Genomic DNA, 16,876 nt, shown 5'->3' on the forward strand with positions numbered 1-16,876 from the left:
AAAAATTCCCTGCAGTGAAGCTAGCGCCTAGATATTATGGGCCATTTAAAATCCTTCAAAAGATTAATGATGTGGCCTATAGACTAGAGCTTTCATCTAATTGGAATATCCACAATTCTTTTCATATCCATCTCTTGAAACCTTTTCGAGGAACACTTTCTACTCACCCAACATATGAGGAACCACCTCTTATTGAAGGAGAGGAAGAAGTATTAGTTCCTGATGCAATCATTGACCAAGAGATAACAACAACAAGGACAGGTAATCAATACTTCAAGTATATTTTGACTTTTAAGAATCATCCACAAGAAGATGCTAAATGGATGCCTGAGAAATTTTTTCGAGTTTACCCTGAAATTCTTCATTCTTTTCAAACCCAGCAAATCCGCAATTGAGGACAATTGCAAACTCAAGCAAGAGTGGTGTCATGAGAATATATTTTAAGTCCTCTAGAAAAATATTATTTATCCCCTCTTGAGTAATTTGGGGACGCCTAGATTACTCTTGCGTCATGCCGGCTAGGTTAATATCGTGGGTGACACCACTATAAATATTAATACGTGCGGTATATGACGTATGTTTGAGGCCACCTATGATTATTTCAGTTAGGTTTGTATGGCAGGGTGATTCCTGGGGTACTTACGCCTGGTAGTCATGAGTTGGTGATGATTTGTGCCTGTTTAATATTTGTGGGATTAATTTAATAATTAATTGGGCTTATATTTTCAGGTGATGAAGACTATGGGAATTGAAGAGTTTACTTTGGAAGAAATGTCTTGGATCATCACATTTCATTTTTGGCAAGCATAGTAGCTTGTAATCTTATTAAATGATTTTTCCATTTTGAACTTTAGGAAAGATACATTTATTTTTGTGGAATTTATTAAAGCCTATGGCTTTACCCTAGTCCCAATTTGACACTCTATTTTTGTTAAAGAAGAGTGACGTGCTCTCTAAAAAGCACATCTTGTATTTTGGGGGCTATGGCCTAATTTTGGTGAAAAAGAAAGCTAATAAAGAAATACTCTTGTGTGGGGAGAGGCCACGCACAAGAGGGGGGAAGATTGCACCCAATATGGTCTTTTTGGAGCTAAGTATTTTTGTTTAAGTGTTTTAATTTTTCAATTGATTTGATTTAGTTGAAGCTTACAAGCAATGGTTTTTATGATTGAATTAATTCTCTACTTTCCACAATCAATTCCTAGAATAAGATTCTGGTTGCACATAGAGAGAGAAAATATTCTAGAGAGAGAATATTCAGATTATGAATATTTTTGAATAGAAAAATAACTCATCTTATTAAAATAAGTTCCCCTGAAATAGAAATTCAAAAAGAACTTTCCAATGTGCAATTAGAATTAATTGAAAATGAATATGAAGGACCTTAGCCTAAGGGTCTAGATTTTCTGAAATTTTTGGATTATGGTCCAAATAAGGTTCCTATGGGCCAATAGCATCAATCCATGTGTAGGGAGGAGATAAATCCTATTTGTAAAAGAAGATACCCAAAAACGAGTAAATACTCACATAAGATGAAGAGTTGAATATGTGCAAGGTTTATTAGTAAAAAACTATGAGTAATATCAAAAAAATGAGATAAATTGAGTATCCAAAAATGAGTAAATGCTCACATAAGATGAAGAGTTGAATATGTACAAGGTTTATTAGTAAAAAACTATGAGTAATATCAAAAAAATGAGATAAATTGAGTATCCAAAAATGAGTAAATGCTCACATAAGATGAAGAGTTGAATATGTACAAGGTTTATTAGTAAAAAACTATGAGCAATATTAAAAAGATGAGATATTTTGGGTATAATCATTCCATTTTGACACATATGTAAGGAAGGGGAATTCTTTAAAGGAGGTTAATATTTCACATGCTTGAATAAGTTTTAAACTCTAAAATAATGTGATATTTTTATCTCTCCTCTCTCTTGAACCAAACCAAATCAAAATGGAACCAAACCGAATCAAAAAGTAACCAAACTAGGTCCAAATCTAGTCCAAATTCAACCAAACTGAATTTGGAAAATTCTAGAATTCAGTTAGCTTTGGTTAGAGCTTCCCTCTCCTATAAATAGAACATGAGTCCTTTGAAAAAAGGAGAAGAATTTTACTATACTAGAGTTATGCTGAAATAATGCTAGTTTCTACTATTCTCTAAAATTCTCTCCAAATTGAAGAAATTGGAACTTTCCTCTTTCTTCAATCCCATTGGTGGCGCCATCAACATACTTAACCGATTGATTGGTTGGGGGCCTCTACCGTGAACAAAGAATCAAGCAATTTGTAAGGTAAGTGGTGAATTTTGATCTTTTCTATAATTTCTCAAAGTTTCTCTCTTCTCTCAACCCCTCTCAAGCTTGAGAAGCTTAATTGGAATGGTTTTTGAATGCTATTGAAGTTAATTGATGAATGGTAGTGAAGAGTTACATAATTTGATGAATGCTATTGAAGTTAATTGAATAAAGATAGTTAAAAGTTACATAAATTTCCTTTTATGTTTAATTCAAATGGTTTTTATGTAATTTTCCTCTCTCACTCAAGAAATGGTCATACTGATGACCCATTCTCAATCCAAATGAAGCTTTTCATAAAGTTTTTCCTTAATCCAAGATTAATCTATACTTGAGGTCAAATTAATGGCTTTTTCTATGCTTTTAGTTTATGTATATTGATGATTCAATGCATTATCGAGCCTTCGAGGTATACAGGAGTAAGAATATCCCTTTTTGATCTTATAATTATTCCCTCTCTAAAATAAAAGAAAGATTCTGTTTAAAAAAGGAAGACCCTTTCCCTAGAATACTTCTCAGGAGTCACGCCTATTTTAAGGATTCAGAACAATGAGTTCAGAAGTGAAAATCGGTGTTTTGGATACCAAGGTTTTGGTTTTCATTCGAGTACGGCCCAAAAGAAGTTCTTTATCTCTTGGGGAGTATAAGAAGTTATCCCCCAGATATTGTGAGCCTTATATCTGAATTCAATGAAAGTAGGTGACTTAGCCTACAAGCTTCTTTTACCTCCTCATCTCAAAGTTCTTAATGTATTTCATAGAAATATGTGCCAAACCCAAATCAATGGAAAGACGGTAAAACTTCAGTGACAAGATACCGTTGGCTTCTAAGTTACGCTAGCTCCTTCCTTTATATAAGTCATAACTTTTACCTGTCGCTCACAGTAATCTTACTTCCATCGATCTCCCTTCTTCTTAATCTCCTTCATGGCTTGGCAACAGGAATTAGTTTTATCCATGATGATTTCTCACCTTCAAGATGCAAGCGAGTCTGTGAAGAAAGATTTTATAGAACAGTATGAGCGCTCACTTTTTTCCTCGCTTGGGAACTTCTGTAGCTCAGACCAAATGGCGGACCTATCAAGACATAACTAGGGTAACACCCTGGGGTCAGCAACACTTTCGTAACAATGTCCGCTTGGCCATGGTTATTGAAGCCTTGGGTTTGGGTCCCCGATACTACTGTGTCATGAGATCAAGGCATCTTGGGTTTTCTGAGCGAGTCTTCTTACTGGCGTGATTTCTTCCTCATCAGAAGATATGCCTTTACCCCGTTTTTGGTTTGCCTCTCAGAGGTCCTTTTGTTAGATCACCTCATACCACTGAGATAGGTGCGGCAATAACCAACAGAATTATTCCCATAGATGAGTTACCTTATACGTGCGCAGGTTGTGAGTGCTCCTTTTGTGATCATATGATGGATGGGCTTATGGAAGTGTAAAGAGTTCTCCTATCTTTACTGTATTTAATTCAAGCAAATTGAAAATGGATATGAAGGACCTTAGCCTAAGGGTCTAGATTTTCAAAAAATTTTGAATTATGGTCCAATTACGGTTCCTATGGGCCAATAGCATCAATCCATGTGTAGGGAGGAGATAAATCCTATTTGTAAAAGAAGATACCCAAAAATGAGTAAATACTCACATAAGATGAAGAGTTGAATATGTACAAGGTTTATTAGTAAAAAACTATGAGTAATATCAAAAAAATGAGATAAATTGAGTATCCAAAAATGAGTAAATGCTCACATAAGATGAAGAGTTGAATATGTACAAGGTTTATTAGTAAAAAACTATGAGTAATATCAAATAAATGAGATAAATTGAGTATCCAAAAATGAGTAAATGCTCACATAAGATGAAGAGTTGAATATGTACAAGGTTTATTAGTAAAAAACTATGAGCAATATTAAAAAGATGAGATATTTTGGGTATAATCATTCCATTTTGACACATATGTAAGGAAGGGGAATTCTTTAAAGGAGGTGCATATTTCACATGCTTGAATGAGTTTTAAACTCTAAAATAATGTGATATTTTTATCTCTCCTCTCTCTTGAACCAAACCAAATCAAAGTGGAACCAAACCGAATCAAAAAGTAACCAAACTAGGTCCAAATCTAGTCCAAATTCAACCAAACTCAATTTGGAAAATTCTAGAAGAGTTACATAATTTGATGAATGCTATTGAAGTTAATTGAATAATGATAGTTAAGAGTTACATAAATTTCCTTTTATGTTTAATTCAAATGGTTTTTATGTAATTTCCCTCTCTCACTCAAGAAATGGTCATACTCATGACCCATTCTCAATCCAAATGAAGCTTTTCATAAAGTTTTTCCTTAATCCAAGATTAATCTATACTTGAGGTCAAATTAATGGCTTTTTCTATGCTTTTAGTTTATGTATATTGATGATTCAATGCATTATCGAGCCTTCGAGGTATACAAGAGTAAGAATATCCCTTTTTGATCTTATAATTATTCCCTCTCTAAAATAAAAGAAAGATTCTGTTTAAAAAAGGAAGACCCTTTCCCTAGAATACTTCTCAGGAGTCACGCCTATTTTAAGGATTCAGAACAATGAGTTCAGAAGTGAAAATCGATGTTTTGGATACCAAGGTTTTGGTTTTCATTCGAGTACGGCCCAAAAGAAGTTCTTTATCTCTTGGGGAGTATAAGAAGTTATCCCCCAGATATTGTGAGCCTTATATCTGAATTCAATGAAAGTAGGTGACTTAGCCTACAAGCTTCTTTTACCTCCTCATCTCAAAGTTCTTAATGTATTTCATAGAAATATGTGCCAAACCCAAATCAATGGAAAGATGGTAAAACTTCAGTGACAAGATACCGTTGGCTTCTAAGTTACGCTAGCTCCTTCCTTTATATAAGTCGTAACTTTTACCTATCGCTCACAGTAATCTTACTTCCATCGATCTCCCTTCTTCTTAATCTCCTTCATGGCTTGGCAACAGGAATTCGAATTAGTTTTATCCATGATGATTTCTCACCTTCAAGACGCAAGCGAGTCTGTGAAGAAAGATTTTATAGAACAGTATGAGCGCTCACTTTTCTTCTCGCTTGGGAACTTCTGTAGCTCAGACCAAATGGCGGACCTATCAAGACATAACTAGGGTAACACCCTGGGGTCAGCAGCACTTTCGTAACAATGTCCGCTTGGCCATGGTTATTGAAGCCTTGGGTTTGGGTCCCCGATACTATTGCGCCATGAGATCAAGGCATCTTGGGTTTTCTGAGCGAGTCTTCTTACTGGCGTGATTTCTTCCTCATCAGAAGATATGCCTTTACCCCGTTTTTGGCTTGCCTCTCAGAGGTCCTTTTGTTAGATCACCTCATACCATTGAGATAGGTGCGACAAAAACCAACAGAATTATTCCCATAGATGAGTTACCTTATACGTGCGGCGCAGCTTGTGAGTGCTGCTTTTGTGATCATATGATGGACGGGCTTATGGAAGTGTAAAGAGTTCTTCTATCTTTACTGTATATGTTTCAAGAATGAATAAAGTTTAAATCTTGTTCTTATCTCGAATCTTACTCTCTTTGAGACTCTTTTTTTGTGGTTAATCTTAATTAATTTTTCTCCAAGTCTCATATTCGTGCATCTTGCGAAATTATCCCAAGTTTGCAAGATGAGGACATCTCGCGTTTTTCAAGTGGGAGTGAATGTAAGATTCCTCCCCAGCCTCTCAAAATGTCCAGCATATTCCCCTGTAATCAATTCGCTTTTTTGAAATATAAGAGATCTTGTCTCTGCCTGTTTTGGCATAGAGAGAGAAAATATTTTAGAGAGAGAATATTCATATTATGAATATTTTTGGATAGAAAAATAACTCATCTTATTAAAATAAGTTCCCTTGAAACAGAAATTCAAAAAGAACTTTTCAATGTGCAATTAGAATTAATTGAAAATGGATATGAAGGACCTTAGCCTAAGGGTCTAGATTTTCAGAAATTTTTGGATTATGGTCTAATTAAGGTTCCTATGGGCCAATAGCATCAATCCATGTGTAGGGAGGAGATAAATCCTATTTGTAAAAGAAGATACCCAAAAATGAGTAAATACTCACATAAGATGAAGAGTTGAATATGTACAAGGTTTATTAGTAAAAAACTATGAGTAATATCAAAAAAATGAGATAAATTGAGTATCCAAAAATGAGTAAATGCTCACATAAGATGAAGAGTTGAATATGTACAAGGTTTATTAGTAAAAAACTATGAGTAATATCAAATAAATGAGATAAATTGAGTATCCAAAAATGAGTAAATGCTCACATAAGATGAAGAGTTGAATATGTACAAGGTTTATTAGTAAAAAACTATGAGCAATATTAAAAAGATGAGATATTTTGGGTATAATCATTCCATTTTGACACATATGTAAGGAAGGGGAATTCTTTAAAGGAGGTGCATATTTCACATGCTTGAATGAGTTTTAAACTCTAAAATAATGTGATATTTTTATCTCTCCTCTCTCTTGAACCAAACCAAATCAAAGTGGAACCAAACCGAATCAAAAAGTAACCAAACTAGGTCCAAATCTAGTCCAAATTCAACCAAACTGAATTTGGAAAATTTTAGAATTCAGTTAGCTTTGGTTAGAGCTTCCCTCTCCTATAAATAGAACATGAGTCCTTTGAAAAAAGGAGAAGAATTTTACTATACTAGAGTTATGCTGAAATAATGCTAGTTTCTACTATTCTCTAAAATTCTCTCCAAATTGAAGAAATTGGAACTTCCCTCTTTCTTCAATCCCCACTGGTGGCTCCATCAACATACTTAACCAATTGATTGGTTGGGGGCCTCTACCGTGAACAAAGAATCAAGCAATTTGTAAGGTAAGTGGTGAATTTTGATCTTTTCTATAATTTCTCAAAGTTTCTCTCTTCTCTTAACCCCTCTCAAGCTTGAGAAGCTTAATTGGAATGGTTTTTGAATGCTAATGAAGTTAATTGATGAATGGTAGTGAAGAGTTACATAATTTGATGAATGCTATTGAAGTTAATTGAATAATGATAGTTAAGAGTTACATAAATTTCCTTTTATGTTTAATTCAAATGGTTTTTATGTAATTTCCCTCTCTCACTCAAGAAATGGTCATACTCATGACCCATTCTCAATCCAATGAAGCTTTTCATAAAGTTTTTCCTTAATCCAAGATTAATCTATACTTGAGGTCAAATTAATGGCTTTTTCTATGCTTTTAGTTTATGTATATTGATGATTCAATGCATTATCGAGCCTTCGAGGTATACAGGAGTAAGAATATCCCTTTTTGATCTTATAATTATTCCCTCTTTAAAATAAAAGAAAGATTCTGTTTAAAAAAGGAAGACCCTTTCCCTAGAATACTTCTCAGGAGTCACGCCTATTTTAAGGATTCAGAACAATGAGTTCAGAAGTGAAAATCGGTGTTTTGGATACCAAGGTTTTGGTTTTCATTCGAGTACGGCCCAAAAGAAGTTCTTTATCTCTTGGGGAGTATAAGAAGTTATCCCCCAGATATTGTGAGCCTTATATCTGAATTCAATGAAAGTAGGTGACTTAGCCTACAAGCTTCTTTTACCTCCTCATCTCAAAGTTCTTAATGTATTTCATAGAAATATGTGCCAAACCCAAATCAATGGAAAGACGGTAAAACTTCAGTGACACGATACTGTTGGCTTCTAAGTTACGCTAGCTCCTTCCTTTATATAAGTCGTAACTTTTACCTGTCGCTCACAGTAATCTTACTTCCATCGATCTCCCTTCTTCTTAATCTCCTTCATGGCTTGGCAACAGGAATTAGTTTTATCCATGATGATTTCTCACCTTCAAGATGCAAGCGAGTCTGTGAAGAAAGATTTTATAGAACAGTATGAGCGCTCACTTTTTTCCTCGCTTGGGAACTTCTGTAGCTCAGACCAAATGGCGGACCTATCAAGACATAACTAGGGTAACACCCTGGGGTCAGCAACACTTTCGTAACAATGTCCGCTTGGCCATGGTTATTGAAGCCTTGGGTTTGGGTCCCCGATACTACTGTGTCATGAGATCAAGGCATCTTGGGTTTTCTGAGCGAGTCTTCTTACTGGCGTGATTTCTTCCTCATCAGAAGATATGCCTTTACCTCGTTTTTGGCTTGCCTCTCAGAGGTCCTTTTTGTTAGATGACCTCATACCACTGAGATAGGTGCGGCAATAACCAACAGAATTATTCCCATAGATGAGTTACCTTATACGAGCGTAGCTTGTGAGTGCTGCTTTTGTGATCATATGATGGACGGGCTTATGGAAGTGTAAAGAGTTCTTCTATCTTTACTGTATATGTTTCAAGAATGAATAAAGGTTAAATCTTGTTCTTATCTCGAATCTTACCCTCTTTGAGACTTTTTTTTTTGTGGTTAATCTTAATTAATTTTTCTCCAAGTCTCATATTCGTGCATCTTGCGAAATTATCCCAAGTTTGCGAGATGAGGACATCTCGCGTTTTTCAAGTGGGAATGAATGTAAGATTCCTCCCCAGCCTCTCAAAATGTCCAGCATATTCCCCTGTAATCAATTCGCTTTTCTGAAATATAAGAGATCTTGTCTCTGCCTCTTTTGGCATAGAGAGAGAAAATATTCTAGAGAGAGAATATTCAGATTATGAATATTTTTGGATAGAAAAATAACTCATCTTATTAAAAAAAGTTTCCCTGAAATAGAAATTCAAAAAGAACTTTCCAATGTGCAATTAGAATTAATTGAAAATGGATATGAAGGACCTTAGCCTAAGGGTCTAGATTTTCAGAAATTTTTGGATTATGGTCCAATTAAGGTTCCTATGGACCAATAGCATCAATCCATGTGTAGGGAGGAGATAAATCCTATTTGTAAAAGAAGATACCCAAAAATGAGTAAATACTCACATAAGATGAAGAGTTGAATATGTACAAGGTTTATTAGTAAAAAACTATGAGTAATATCAAAAAAATGAGATAAATTGAGTATCCAAAAATGAGTAAATGCTCACATAAGATGAAGAGTTGAATATGTACAAGGTTTATTAGTAAAAAACTATGAGTAATATCAAAAAAATGAGATAAATTGAGTATCCAAAAATGAGTAAATACTCACATAAGATCAAGAGTTGAATATGTACAAGGTTTATTAGTAAAAAACTATGAGCAATATTAAAAAGATGAGATATTTTGGGTATAATCATTCCATTTTGACACATATGTAAGGAAGGGGAATTCTTTAAAGGAGGTGCATATTTCACATGCTTGAATGAGTTTTAAACTCTAAAATAATGTGATATTTTTATCTCTCCTCTCTCTTGAACCAAACCAAATCAAAATGGAACCAAACCGAATCAAAAAGTAACCAAACTAGGTCCAAATCTAGTCCAAATTCAACCAAACTGAATTTGGAAAATTCTAGAATTCAGTTAGCTTTGGTTAGAGCTTCCCTCTCCTATAAATAGAACATGAGTCCTTTGAAAAAAGGAGAAGAATTTTACTATACTAGAGTTATGCTAAAAAGGAGAAGAATTTTACTATACTAGAGTTATGCTAAAATAATGCTAGTTTCTACTATTCTCTAAAATTCTCTCCAAATTGAAGAAATTGGAACTTCCCTCTTTCTTCAATCCCCATTGGTGGCTCCATCAACATACTTAACCAATTGATTGGTTGGGGGCCTCTACCGTGAACAAAGAATCAAGCAATTTGTAAGGTAAGTGGTGAATTTTGTTCTTTTCTATAATTTCTCAAAGTTTCTCTCTTCTCTCAACCCCTCTCAAGCTTGAGAAGCTTAATTGGAATGGTTTTTGAATGCTATTGAAGTTAATTGATGAATGGTAGTGAAGAGTTACATAATTTGATGAATGCTATTGAAGTTAATTGATTAATGATAGTTAAGAGTTACATAAATTTTCTTTTATGTTTAATTCAAATGGTTTTTATGTAATTTCCCTCTCTCACTCAAGAAATGGTCATACTCATGACCCATTCTCAATCCAAATGAAGCTTTTCATAAAGTTTTTCCTTAATCCAAGATTAATCTATACTTGAGGTCAAATTAATGGCTTTTTCTATGCTTTTAGTTTATGTATATTGATGATTCAATGCATTATCGAGCCTTCGAGGTATACAGGAGTAAGAATATCCCTTTTTGATCTTATAATTATTCCCTCTCTAAAATAAAAGAAAGATTCTGTTTAAAAAAGGAAGATCTTTCCCTAGAATACTTCTCAGGAGTCACGCCTATTTTAAGGATTCAGAACAATGAGTTTAGAAGTGAAAATCGGTGTTTTGGATACCAAGGTTTTGGTTTTCATTCGAGTACGGCCCAAAAGAAGTTCTTTATCTCTTGGTGAGTATAAGAAGTTATCCCCCCTCAGATATTGTGCGCCTTATATCTGAATTCAATGAGAGTAGGTGACTTAGCCTACAAGCTTCTTTTACCTCCTCATCTCAAAGTTCTTAATGTATTTCATAGAAATATGTGCCAAACCCAAATCAATGGAAAGACGATAAAACTTCAGTGACAAGATACCGTTGGCTTCTAAGTTACGCTAGCTCCTTCCTTTATATAAGTCGTAACTTTTACCTGTCGCTCACAGTAATCTTACTTCCATCGATCTCCCTTCTTCTTAATCTCCTTCATGGCTTGGCAATAGGAATTAGTTTTATCCATGATGATTTTTGACTTTCAAGATGCAAGCGAGTCTGTGAAGAAAGATTTAATAGAACAGTATAAGCGCTCACTTTTTTCCTCGCTTGGGAACTTCTGTAGCTCAGACCAAATGGCGGACCTATCAAGACATAACTAGGGTAACACCCTGGGGTCAGCAGCACTTTCGTAACAATGTCCGCTTGGCCATGGTTATTGAAGCCTTGGGTTTGGGTCCCCGATACTACTGCGTCACGAGATCAAGGCATCTTGGGTTTTCTGAGCGAGTCTTCTTACTGGCGTGTTTTCTTCCTCATCAGAAGATATGCCTTTACCCCGTTTTTGGCTTGCCTCTCAGTGGTTCTTTTGTTAGATCACCTCATACCACTGAGATAGGTGCGGTAATAACCAACAAAATTATTCCCATAGATGAGTTACCTTATACGTGCGCAGCTTGTGAGTGCTGCTTTTGTGATCATATGATGGACGGGCTTATGGAAGTGTAAAGAGTTCTTCTATCTTTACTGTATATGTTTCAAGAATGAATAAAGTTTAAATCTTGTTCTTATCTCGAATCTTACTCTCTTTGAGACTTTCTTTTTTTGTGGTTAATCTTAATTAATTTTTCTCCAAGTCTCATATTCGTGCATCTTGCAAAATTATCCCAAGATTACGAGATGAGGACATCTCGCGTTTTTCAAGTGGAAGTGAATGTAAGATTCCTCCCCAGCCTCTCAAAATGTCCAGCATATTCCCCTGTAATCAATTCCCTTTTCTGAAATATAAGAGATCTTGTCTCTGGCTGTTTTGGCATAGAGAGAGAAAATATTCTAGAGAGAGAATATTCATATTATGAATATTTTTGGATAGAAAAATAACTCATCTTATTAAAATAAGTTCCCCAGAAACAAAAATTCAAAAAGAACTTTCCAATGTGCAATTAGAATTAATTGAAAATGGATATAAAGGACCTTAGCCTAAGGGTCTAGATTTTGAGAAATTTTTGGATTATGGTCTAATTAAGGTTCCTATGGGCCAATAGCATCAATCCATGTGTACGGAGGAGATAAATCCTATTTGTAAAAGAAGATACCCAAAAATGAGTAAATACTCACATAAGATGAAGAGTTGAATATGTACAAGGTTTATTAGTAAAAAACTATGAGTAATATCAAAAAAATGAGATAAATTGAGTATCCAAAAATGAGTAAATGCTCACATAAGATAAAGAGTTGAATATGTACAAGGTTTATTAGTAAAAAACTATGAGTAATATCAAAAAAATGAGATAAATTGAGTATCCAAAAATGAGTAAATGCTCACATAATATGAAGAGTTGAATATGTACAAGGTTTATTAGTAAAAAACTATGAGCAATATTAAAAATATGAGATATTTTGGGTATAATCATTCCATTTTGACACATATGTAAGGAAGGAAAATTCTTTAAAGGAGGTGCATATTTCACATGCTTGAATGAGTTTCAAACTCTAAAATAATGTGATATTTTTATCTCTCCTCTCTCTTGATCCAAACCAAATCAAAATGGAACCAAACCGAATCAAAAAGTAACCAAACTAGGTCCAAATCTAGTCCAAATTCAACCAAACTGTATTTGGAAAATTCTAGAATTCAGTTAGCTTTGGTTAGAGCTTCCATCTCCTATAAATAGAACATGAGTCCTTTGAAAAAAGGAGAAGAATTTTACTATACTAGAGTTATGCTGAAATAATGCTAGTTTCTACTATTCTCTAAAATTCTCTCCAAATTGAAGAAATTGGAACTTCCCTCTTTCTTCAATCCCCATTGGTGGCTCCATCAACATACTTAACCGATTGATTGGTTGGGAGCCTCTACCGTGAACAAAGAATCAAGCAATTTGTAAGGTAAGTGGTGAATTTTGATCTTTTCTATAATTTCTCAAAGTTTCTCTCTTCTCTCAACCCCTCTCAAGCTTGAGAAGCTTAATTGGAATGGTTTTTGAATGCTATTGAAGTTAATTGATGAATGGTAGTGAAGAGTTACATAATTTGATGAATGCTATTGAAGTTAATTGATTAATGATAGTTAAGAGTTACATAAATTTCCTTTTATGTTTAATTCAAATGGTTTTTATGTAATTTCCCTCTCTCACTCAAGAAACGGTCATACTCATGACCCATTCTCAATCCAAATGAAGATTTTCATAAAGTTTTTTCTTAATCCAAGATTAATCTATACTTGAGGTCAAATTAATGGCTTTTTCTATGCTTTTAGTTTATGTATATTGATGATTCAATGCATTATCAAGCCTTCGAGGTATACAAGAGTAAGAATATCCCTTTTTGATCTTATAATTATTCCCTCTCTAAAATAAAAGAAAGATTTTGTTTAAAAAAAGAAGACCCTTTCCCTAGAATACTTCTCAGGAGTCACGCCTATTTTAAGGATTCACAACAATGAGTTTAGAAGTGAAAATCGGTGTTTTGGATACCAAGGCTTTGGTTTTCATTCGAGTACGGCCCAAAAGAAGTTCTTTATCTCTTGGGGAGTATAAGAAGTTATCCCCCAGATATTGTGAGCCTTATATCTGAATTCAATGAAAATAGGTGACTTAGCCTACAAGCTTCTTTTACCTCCTCATCTCAAAGTTCTTAATGTATTTCATAGAAATATGTGCCAAACCCAAATCAATGGAAAGACGATAAAACTTCAGTGACAAGATACCGTTGGCTTCTAAGTTACGCTAGCTCCTTCCTTTATATAAGTCGTAACTTTTACTTGTCGCTCACAGTAATCTTACTTCCATCGATCTCCCTTCTTCTTAATCTCCTTCATGGCTTGGCAACAGGAATTAGTTTTATCCATGATGATTTCTCACTTTCAAGATGCAAGCGAGTCTGTGAAGAAAGATTTTATAGAACAGTATGAGCGCTCACTTTTTTCCTCGCTTGGGAACTTCTGTAGCTCAGACCAAATGGCGGACCTATCAAGACATAACTAGGGTAACACCCTGGGGTCAGCAGCACTTTCGTAACAATGTCCGCTTGGCCATGGTTATTGAAGCCTTGGGTTTGGGTCCCCGATACTACTGCGTCATAAGATCAAGGCATCTTGGGTTTTCTGAGCGAGTCTTCTTACTGGCGTGTTTTCTTCCTCATCAGAAGATATGCCTTTACCCCGTTTTTGGCTTGCCTCTCAGAGGTCCTTTTGTTAGATCACCTCATACCACTGAGATAGGTGCGGTAATAACCAACAGAATTATTCCCATAGATGAGTTACCTTATACGTGCGCAGCTTGTGAGTGCTGCTTTTGTGATCATATGATGGACAGGCTTATGGAAGTGTAAAGAGTTCTTCTATCTTTACTGTATATGTTTCAAGAATGAATAAAGTTTAAATCTTGTTCTTATCTCGAATCTTACTCTCTTTGAGACTTTTTTTTTGTGGTTAATCTTAATTAATTTTTCTCCAAGTCTCATAATCGTGCATCTTGCGAAATTATCCCAAGATTGCGAGATGAGGACATCTCACGTTTTTCAAGTGGGAGTGAATGTAAGATTCCTTCCCAGCCTCTCAAAATGTCCAGCATATTCCCCTGTAATCAATTCCCTTTTCTGAAATATAAGAGATCTTGTCTCTGGCTGTTTTGGCATAGAGAGAGAAAATATTCTAGAGAGAGAATATTCATATTATGAATATTTTTGGATAGAAAAATAACTCATCTTATTAAAATAAGTTCCCCTGAAACAGAAATTCAAAAAGAACTTTCCAATGTGTAATTAGAATTAATTGAAAATGGATATGAAGGACGTTAGCCTAAGGGTCTAGATTTTGAGAAATTTTTGGATTATGGTCTAATTAAGGTTCCTATGGGCCAATAGCATCAATCCATGTGTAGGGAGGAGATAAATCCTATTTGTAAAAGAAGATACCCAAAAATGAGTAAATACTCACATAAGATGAAGAGTTGAATATGTACAAGGTTTATTAGTAAAAAACTATGAGTAATATCAAAAAAATGAGATAAATTAAGTATCCAAAAATGAGTAAATGCTCACATAAGATGAAGAGTTGAATATGTACAAGGTTTATTAGTAAAAAAACTATGAGTAATATCAAAAAAATGAGATAAATTGAGTATCCAAAAATGAGTAAATGCTCACATAAGATGAAGAGTTTAATATGTACAAGGTTTATTAGTAAAAAACCATGAGCAATATTAAAAATTTGAGATATTTTGGGTATAATCATTCCATTTTGACACATATGTAAGGAAGGAGAATTCTTTAAAGGAGGTGCATATTTCACATGCTTGAATGAGTTTTAAACTCTAAAATAATGTGATATTTTTATCTCTCCTCTCTCTTGAACCAAACCAAATCAAAATGGAACCAAATCGATGAATCAAAAAGTAACCAAACTAGGTCCAAATCTAGTCCAAATTCAACCAAACTGAATTTGGAAAATTCTAGAATTCAGTTAGCTTTGGTTAGAGCTTCCCTCTCCTATAAATAGAACATGAGTCCTTTGAAAAAAGGAGAAGAATTTTACTATACTAGAGTTATGCTGAAATAATGCTAGTTTCTACTATTCTCTAAAATTCTCTCCAAGTTGAGGAAATTGGAACTTCCCTCTTTCTTCAATCCCCATTGGTGGCTCCATCAACATACTTAACCAATTGATTGGTTGGGGGCCTCTACCGTGAACAAAGAATCAAGCAATTTGTAAGGTAAGTGGTGAATTTTGTTCTTTTCTATAATTTCTCAAAGTTTCTCTCTTCTCTCAACCCCTCTCAAGCTTGAAAAGCTTAATTGGAATGGTTTTTGAATGCTATTGAAGTTAATTGATGAATGGTAGTGAAGAGTTACATAACTTGATGAATGCTATTGAAGTTAATTGATTAATGATAGTTAAGAGTTACATAAATTTCCTTTTATGTTTAATTCAAATGGTTTTTATGTAATTTCCCTCTCTCACTCAAGAAATGGTCATACTCATGACCCATTCTCAATCCAAATGAAGATTTTCATAAAGTTTTTCCTTAATCCAAGATTAATCTATACTTGAGGTCAAATTAATGGCTTTTTCTATGCTTTTAGTTTATGTATATTGATGATTCAATGCATTATCGAGCCTTCGAGGTATACAGGAGTAAGAATATCCCTTTTTGATCTTATAATTATTCCCTCTTTAAAATAAAAGAAAGATTCTATTTAAAAAAGGAAGATCTTTCCCTAGAATACTTCTCAGGAGTCACGCCTATTTTAAGGATTCAGAACAATGAGTTCAGAAGTGAAAATCGGTGTTTTGGATACCAAGGTTTTGGTTTTCATTCGAGTACGGCCCAAAAGAAGTTCTTTATCTCTTGGGGAGTATAAGAAGTTATCCCCCAGATATTGTGAGCCTTATATGTGAATTCAATGAAAGTAGGTGACTTAGCCTACAAGCTTCTTTTACCGCCTCATCTCAAAGTTCTTAATGTATTTCATAGAAATATGTGCCAAATCCAAATCATTGGAAAGACGGTAAAACTTCAGTGACAAGATACCGTTGGCTTCTAAGTTATGCTAGCTCCTTCCTTTATATAAGTCGTAACTTTTACCTGTCGCTCACAGTAATCGTACTTCTATCGATCTCCCTTCTTCTTAATCTCCTTCATGGCTTGGCAACAGGAATTAGTTTTATCCATGATGATTTCTCACCTTCAAGACGCAAGCGAGTCTGTGAAGAAAGATTTTATAGAACAGTATGAGCGCTCACTTTTTTCCTCGCTTGGGAACTTCTGTAGCTCAGACCAAATGGCGGACCTATCAAGACATAACTAGGGTAACACCCTGGGGTCAGCAGCACTTTCGTAACAATGTCCGCTTAGCCATGGTTATTGAAGCCTTGGGTTTGGGTCCCCGATACTACTGCGTCATGAGATCAAGGCATCTTGG

The sequence above is a fragment of the Cibotium barometz genome, chromosome 7 (genome assembly GCF_041138505.1).
Source record: "Cibotium barometz isolate CiBa-2024 chromosome 7, ASM4113850v1, whole genome shotgun sequence".
Lineage (NCBI taxonomy): Eukaryota > Viridiplantae > Streptophyta > Polypodiopsida > Cyatheales > Cibotiaceae > Cibotium > Cibotium barometz.